This window comes from Apus apus, chromosome 1 (assembly GCF_020740795.1).
Source record: "Apus apus isolate bApuApu2 chromosome 1, bApuApu2.pri.cur, whole genome shotgun sequence".
Lineage (NCBI taxonomy): Eukaryota > Metazoa > Chordata > Aves > Apodiformes > Apodidae > Apus > Apus apus.
Genome location: NC_067282.1, coordinates 30,413,879 through 30,422,869, shown reverse-complemented (window position 1 = coordinate 30,422,869; position 8,991 = coordinate 30,413,879).

Here is an 8,991-nt window from a genome sequence, read left to right as displayed (position 1 = left end):
TTTGCTGTCCCTATCAATTATTTGCTGCCTAATTATTTGCTGGGGAAAAAAAAACAAACAAGCAACCACTAACCAAAACCAAAAAGTTACGCAGTTCCTTCCAGCCAACATCTTTAGATTCTTCTCATGTGCCCACTAATGAAGAATGTGTCTTGTTGCCTGAAGCCAGTGAGGAGCACCCCAGGTGACTTGTGTTGCATCTTTCTGATGCTTCCAGCTCTGTCAGCCAAATGGTAAGTGGTGACCCTCAGTGATAACTCACCCAAATGTGGCATTTCTGTTCTTTTCTATCAAGGTGTGAAGACTGAGGTATTGCCCCTGCAGATCTGATCTTTTCACAGCAGCCACTTCTGGGTCCTCCTGCAGCAGCCATCACCCCAACAGGCAAAAGCCCTTTCTCCATCATCCCATCTTCATTCTTTGAGGTTCAAATAGTCTATTTTCTTGCACTGGTCTCTAAACCAGAAGTAAATCCCATTGCTCTTTGAAATTGCACCCATTTTGAATCAGCATGGCAAAAAAAAAGTATTTCAGAGTGGGAACTTAAGATCTCTCAGACACAGCAGCACAAACTCTTTGTCACTTCAGCAGGAACAGCTGCAGCTGTGACTTCTTCCAAACAAGCAATCCAAACACAAATATTCACAAGCAATTCTCATAAGCAGACTTCAGAGGGAGAAAAACAGAAGAAGTGGCTGCCCCAGACTCTGAACTGCTTGAAATGGCCATCACTTGCTTCACTTCAGGGTTGAGGCCACTCGTGCTTGCACGTGTACACCTGACCAGGAGTTTGACAGCTTCCCAGCCTCAGGGCAAACTACATCTTCTCTCTGTCCTTTCCTGACTCTCTCTTTTGAGGACCCTCACTCCCTACATATGCCAATACCTGAGCTGCTACAAAACACTTGATTTGCATCAACAAATACTTTCTGATACATCTTAATTTGCATGAGTCCTGGAAGAGGTGCTGCAGCTCTCCCCATCACTCCTCCTGGTGGCCTAGCTCTACAAACCAGCCAACTGCAGAGTTTTGTGGCTACTCCTTTGCTTCCTAGGATACATCCTTAGACCTTGCAGGCCTGTGCAGGATTGCCACCAGCTTAGGGTCAGGAAGGAATTTGTCTGAGCGCTGTTATGATGCGGAGAGGAGGTGTCGATATATTGCATCAGCCTCAGCTCATGAAATAGAAGACCCTTTCCTTGCTGCAGCTTGATAGCAGGGTTTATGGTAGAGCAGCAGAACTTTCACACCACCCCCAACCCAGAAGCCATCCTGGATAAGTCCTTCAAGCTTGACTTTGGTTCAAATACAAGAAATCCCACGGGTACATGTCCATCTTCCTTAGCCTGAGAATCAGTCCCATCACTCAGAAGGACCCATCTCTGTGTTAGCCACACCCCTCCCCTAGTGAAGCTCTTGCAGACACCTCTCCTCTTTGGTGTCTGGCCACCAGATAGCCCAGGGGGGCTTCCACAGTTGTGTACTGTTGGGCTGGAGCCAGTCTGGCTGCTTGGCCCAGATCTCTGTGGGCATTTACAGCCCCTGACACCAGCTGTCCCCTCAGGAAGAGAAAGGGTGTAGTCATGTGGCCAGCATCTGACAGTCTATGCAACACAGGTTGCCCTAAGTCCACCATGACTATCCTAATCATTAACTTTTTAAGTTAGGTCTGAAGAAGCAGTCTTCAAAGTGAGTGCTCTGAAACATGCTTGGTGCACGTTGCAGAGTCATGTTGCTTTGGGCTGGGGCTTGGGGCTGGGGAGTGAATGAAAAGCCCCGTGAAGACAGCTGGGTTGCTTCCTTTTGGCAAGAAAACATTTGTGGCAACACATCTCCCCATGAGCTGCAGTGTGACAGGGCAGGCTGCAGTGCCAGGCCTTATCTGAAGCTAAAAAGCCTGTTGCAGAACATAAGAACTGTAATTGAAATTCTCCCCACTCCCAGCCTCTAAATGAAGTGGCAGCCTTTGGGATCACACTCAGGCGGCTGCTGCTCCAGACCTGCAGCTATTTGCAATTTTAAATAGTGACACCCAACACTTTCTGTTTGAATATAACATATATGGTACATTCCATGGAATATATGCAGCTCTAATACCCCACAAGTTTAAAACTCTTCTATAAAAGGTTGTTCCAAAAAAGTAAAAATTTTCCCTGTCTTCTTGTCTCTGCAATTCAGACTAAAACTTACGAGTCTCTAATACCATCTCGTAATGTCTTGTTGATCTTTGCAACATGCTTTCAACACCATCTCCAGTGGCAGAGCATCAAAGAAAGGTAGACTTTCTTGGGATGGTACTTTGCAGCAACTAAAACTATCATATTGTTTCTAAAAAAGGAGGATGGTATATGAAAGATATTCCACGTCCTGCCCTACTTTGAATTTGCTCATTACAAATACAGAAGACATTTGAGGATCAAGGGTGGCCACCCCTGTTTCTCACCATTAGTGGCAGAGCTCCTGGCAGTCCAGTGGACTGTTTGTCCCTGAGCCTTGTGGAAATCCCATGCAGTAACACCCCCTCCTGGCTTACTCCCTTGGTTAATATTGCCTCCTACTGATGGCTAATCTTTATGTGGGAAAAAGCAGTCTTCTTGTGTCTCTGTTCAAAACCAGAAAAGCATGGTTTTAACTTTCATATTAGTGCAATCCATGTCTTTTTTGGCAAATCTGTGAAGACCACGTGCATGTTCTACAGGGGCTCACAGACAATGTTATGCTTCTTGTTAGAGCTCTACTGCTGCTGGATCTCTCTTCTCCCACCCAAAATCCTCCAGTAAAGGAGGTTTTCTGGGGATAGGGTTGCCCACAGACATAAGGAAGATGTTGGGTATGGGAGCTCCTGAATGCCATTCATCATTCAGAAAGGGGACTCCTATGGTGTAATTTTAAGGAGTGAAATATGAGTTTGGGAGTAAGGCTTCTGGGACATCAATAGAGGCTGGTGTGGAAAAAGGAGCCAGACTCCTTGGAAGAGACTGTTTTCATAGGAGAGGACAGAGGGTGGCATTTCCCCTCCTGGCTCTTCCATAACCCCATGGATGCCTTTACTCTGGTTTTTGAGTTGTGTTTTTTTGCATCTTCCTCTTTCCCCTCCTCCTGTTGCATGGTGCATGAGGGAGTCGTGGATGACACAGTGGACTCATGGGCCCTTCAGGCAGGCACCGCTGATAAGAAGGACACAACAGGGTGAAATAAGAAGGCCACACACTAAGCTACAAGTGTGATCTCACCAGCAGCCAGGGACAGCTCTTGGCCAAGGCCATGGGAACTGGGTCTACTCCATGTCACACAGGCTGATCTGGCCATGTTAAAAGAAGGAGGCAAGAGAGGATCTACACCGAGCCCATGGAAGTCTAATTATCCTTTCCACTGCTGGGGGTCTGTTTTTTTTCTGTTCAGCTGCTTTGTACCTTTCTACCAGGGCAATGAAGTTTTTGCCTTACCTAGAGGGATGTCCATGCTGTGTGAGAGCAGGCAAGCCACCTTCCACTGCAGCTTCCCCCTGTGATGCCACTCAGCATCTGATGCCCCCAGAGCACCAGGAGATGGTAAGTCAGAGTGGTCAGTTCCCATCTGGGGAGAAAAGGCACAATGGAAAACCAGCAACTTCAGGAAAAGGAAACGGCCCAGCTCCTGGTGTGCACAAAGCCCGCAGCCTGGGGGGAGCTGTCTAGAAACCATCAAGGGCTTGCTGCAGTTTCCAAGGTAACTTCCATCTTCTGCAACCCAGGTGAGGCTCAGCCTTTACAAGCACATGGGCAGAATACAAATAGTGGGTCTGAGGTGGAAAACAAAATGCACATGAAATACCATCACAGAATCACAGAATGTTTGGAGTTGGAAGAGACCTTAAAGATCATCAAGTTCCAACTCCTCTGCATGGGCAGGGACACCTTCCACTAGAACAGGCTGCTCAGAGCCCCATCCAACCTGCCCTTGAACACCTCCAGGGATGGAGCCCCCACAACATCTCTGGGCAGCCTGTTCCAGTGTTTCACCACCCTTACACTGAAGAATTTATGCCTGATCTCTAACCTAAATCTCTCTTCTTTCAGCTTAAAACCATTACCCCTTGTCCTCTCACTGCAAGCCCCTGTAAAAAGACCCTCCCCAGCTTTCCTGTATGCCCCCTTCAGGTACTGGAAGGCCACTATGAGGTCGCCCCAGGACCTTCTCTTTTTCAGACTGAACAACCCCAACTCCCTCAGCCTGTCCTCATAAGAGAGGTGCTCCAGCCCTCAGATCATTTTTGTGGCCTTCTGAGCTGCAACTGCACATTGGTGGCTCATGTCCAGCTTTTGACCCACTAGTACCCCCAGGTCCTTTTCCACAGGGCTGTTCTCAAGTGTGACCTCCCCCATGTGTTACCACAGCTGCTCTGCTAGTGGCTGCTCGTCTTCCACTTCTGCCTACTGAGTCAAAGTGCCAGGAACAAGGAATTCGGCCACCATGGCTGAACATTCACAAGTCACTTGCTGTCAGAAGGAAGCCAGGAAATTTAAAAGTACCATAGGTGGCTTTCCAGCTGGAGTCATGCCTTGAAAGCCCAGGGACCCCATTAATGCACAACTCCCCGGTGCTCACATCACATGGTGCAGCACAGTTTGGCTCTGACCTTCCTTGTATGTTCACCTGAAAGCATCCATGAGTCCCTGCACCTGGCATTGGCACCAGCTGGGCTCCACTGTTCAGGCCAATCCAGGGGTCTCCTGGGGAAATAAGGGAGTCAAGGCTTCCCCACTTTCATTCTCATGGCAACCACAGGAGAGCTGGGCAGCTTCTGCTGTGTCCTCTCTCCATTTCCTTCACACAATGACCAGTGCCCAAGTGGAGAGAGGAACACAGGTGCTGGGCTGAGCCTATTGAGGCACAAGCTGGTGCAAGACCAACACTGCAGTGCTGATGGTTATGGGTGATGCTCTTGAGGAGAGTTCTGCTCTGGAAGGAACTAGTGCACAGCCAGGAACCAGAAGGGGACCTGGCAATGACACCTCCTGCAAACATTGTCTGAAAAACTTGGCATCAAGAGGCCCTCCTTTCTAGGTGTTCATGGTTTTTCTGAAATACCTGTCAGCTGGTATTACCTACCCCAGGCATCAGTTCTGATCGGCCTGTAAGACTCCGTATCACTTTTATTTTTCAAGTATTTCAGAGCACAAACTCTGGCAGCACTGCTGGCATTTAAGAGTTCCCAGCTCTGAGTTGCTGAGAAGTTCTGGTTTGGAACATGGACTTAAATTTGGAAAAGGCAAATTCAGGAGTCCCACTAGTGTCAGGAAGATGTTATTTTTTTATTAAATCCACCCCCATCTAAAAGCCTTGGACCCCTCAGATCAGGGAGAGACTGGCTGGAGGTTGAGGAGCAGCTCCCTGCACTGGCAATGCTGTACCCCCAGGCAAGGGGGCTGGCTGAGATCTAACCCCCAGGCAGGTAAGAGCTGCAGCAATGCCAGGCTGAGCACACCTATGAGAAGGGAGCCTGTCCACCCCAGTCTTTTCACTCTATGTGGCTAGGCTGGCCCATGGGAGCTTCATGGTCTGCTCTCTCAGAGGATACAGAGAGATGTGCTTTGCCTTGTCTCTTGTGGAGATGAAAAGGTGTCTCACCGTCAACTGAGGCTGAAGATTTTGTCCCATCCCCATGTGTCAAATCCTGCTCATCAACATTCTGGAAAACAGGGTAGAAGGAGCTGCCTGGCCACTGGTCAGTAGTGATCTTCACTAACACTAGGAGTTGGACCCAGTCCAACAGGCTGATACCACCTGGGACATGGACCACATCCTTCCTCCTTGGACACCTCCTATATCCGTGCTCTCCTAAGGGGAACCTCTGCTCAAGAGTGGAACTTCTTGGCTGGCTTTCAGCACAAGGAAAAGGCAGAGACTCCCACCAGGATCCAAATATCAATAGCTAGTGAGATGAGACACTATGCAGACAGCTGTGGTATCATCCTGTTTTGACGGCTGCACACTCCTAAATTAGCAGCTGAGCATTTGTGGTTGCAAAGTAACTTTAAAAAGTCTTCACAGGGAGGAACTCTTGGTTTAGCAGCTTAGAGGAGACAGTGAAGATCTGCCAAATGCTTGGGAGTTTGAAACGCAATAGGCAAAAGAAAGCTTTTTTCTCAGCCTGTCAAAAGATACAATCTTCAACTCTTCATACGACTCTGCTGGTGGGCTTCCAACAGGCAACACTTCTTACAGTGCAGTCATTCCACCTCTGATCTCCCAGCCTTGATTCTCAAAGAAAACCTAGAAAAACTTCCCTGGGTAAATCTCACCACTTTTCCAAATACTAACATTTTAGAGCACGTTACCATCCTTGTCTCATTCCTGCTATTGTCTCAGAGCTCCACATTGTGTGACTATTGTTACCAAAATATTGGACCAATAACTCTCTAAGACCAATTTATAGGAAAGCTGGAGAGGAGCTTTTCATCAGAGAGGATGCTGGTAGGACAAGGGGTAATGGTTTTAAACTGAGACAGGGGAGATGTAGGTTAGATATTAGGAATAAATTATTCACTGTAAGGGTGGTGAGGAACTGGAATGTGTTGCCCAGGGAGGTTGTTGATGCCCCATCCCTGGAGGTTTTTAAGGCCAGGTTGGATGAGGTTTTGTGCAACCTGTTCTAGTGGTAGGGTTTCCTGCTCATGGCAGGGGGGTTGGAACTTGGTGATCTTTAAGGTCTCTTCCAACATTAATGATTCTATGATTCTATGACAAGGTCTTACTCGGCATATTTATTACTTCCTTGTCTCCAGACTTCCTGTGCTTCACAAAAGTGCTGTCTTCCAAATGCATCTGCACATTCTAGGGATTCCTTTAATCCATTCTAGTCTAGTCTAGTCTAATCTAATCTAATCTAGTCTAGTCTATCTTATTCTATCCTATCCTATCCTATCCTACCCTATCCTATTCTCAATAATGCTGTTCATTTTGTCATTTTAGCTTACACTGTTATTCTACAAATTGCCTCTCTTTTCCCCTTAGGAGATTACCATCAATATCCTCTTTATATTCCAGGGGTGTTGTCAGGTGTCTAGCTCAGACACAGGTCTAATTACACCCAGAACATTGGTTCCCTGTGTGCAGCTAGGTTTGAAATTAACTGCATCTTTCCTGAGAAGCATGTGTGCCCCAAACCTTATCTGCTTTCTCCAGCTATATTACCTGGCTTCCTAAAAGGAACTACACCTACCTAAAAATCTGTATCTTTAAATCTCTAGCTCTAACAATACTTCCACACCAAAAGGCTGCATCCACTGGGAAGAAGAGGGGGAGTGTGTTATTAAGTCTGGTTAATGAAAATCAGAGGTGTAACAGAGGTATGACACATCCCACAGCAGATCCCAAACTGTTTCATAAGACATTTGAGCACTAGTTTTAAATCAGTGTTTGCCTTTGAGTAGCAATACTGATGAATGGCTAGAAATGCAGCTCATTTTCTGCCTTGCTCCTTCAGGCTCTGCTTCTTCACCTCTTTATCAACGAGGCTACTCTCTGGAAGGGAAGAAGCATCCCACCTACCCTTTCACTGAGCCTCAGTTTCCCGTCTGTAGAAAAAGGAGGCAGCAATCTTCCTCAGCCCTAGGCAGTCAGGCTAAGGCTTGGCTACTCCAGCTTGTGTCACACCCATTGCTTATCCATTGCTACTCATGTTTGGTCCTGACCATGGCCAATCTCTCTGCAGGAAGCCACTGGCACTTCTGTCCTCCAGGGATTTGTACAGCTACTGACTGGCTAGCTGTATAGGATGAGCACATACATATATATGTATGTATGTATGTATGTATGTATGTATGTATACACACTGTGTGAGTAGGACAGTGTATCCTGCAATACCTGTATGATATACCTGTTGTGTGTCTTAACTGTGGGAGAGGACCTAAGCCTCTTCCTGAAGTGAGGTATCCTCACTGGGACCTTCTGAAGGTGACTTACCCAGCATCTGGGAAGCCCTCACATGCTACAGCAGCAGCTGCCAGCGAAGATCCCATGGCAAAGGAGCATTGCTGGTGGAAGGTGGTGTGTGGGGCAGAGGATGCAGGAGTCCCCACAGAGTGGGCTAAGCCAACACTACAGTCAGTCCCTCTGGAAAGCACAGACCTCATGGAGTTGGGCTGTGTAGAAGAATGAGAAACTCTGGGACTAGCAGGTACACAGCTTGCAGGGTGACTTACTGAGGGAGCACCACCACAGTAGGTATTTAGCCCATTCAAAGGACCACCAGAGGAGGTAAACCTTGACTGAGGCCAAGTGTTGAATAAAGCACAGAGGCCAGCTGAGGCCTTTCTCATATTAGGAGTATTTTTAGCATCTCCTCCCTGAGGGTGCTTCTCTATTTGTCTAGTAAAAGCTGGGTTTACACATCTCTCTCTCTCACTGGATCTCTAGCAGGATCTCTTTCCTCAATTGGACCTCCAATTTCCACATATTTATGGCAATACACTATATCTGAGACTTGGTTGAAACTAGTGGATGGCTTCAAAAGCTAGGGAGGGGAGAACTGTCAAGCAGACACACACACCTACACAGACAGCATGACCACCTCTTTCCCATGGGAAAACAAGCTAAAGGCTATGTAATCATGACATTCAAGGCTCTATTATAAGGCAGAAACACAGATGTACAGAAATTATGCTGTGTGGGCAGCCTACATTTTGGCCTCTTTTAACCTATGGCTACTCGACTTTGCAATTTTAATGACCTCTTCCAAGAAGTATTTTTATAAGCAAGTCAATACCTCATGCAATGGCACGTTAACTTTGATGCAGCAGGTTTAGGTGGAGGAAGATGCCTTTTAGTTTTGTTTTGATTGTCACCATTTTTTCATTCTTCCCACACATACCCTCCCCCATTAAGAGCAGATTCATGGGCACGTGCATAAATACGCAGAGGATCAGCAATGCTAAAGCCATCCAGATCTTTGTCCCCGTGCCACAGATGATGGGAGGCTGATGAGTCTGATCCTTGAGCCTTGCATG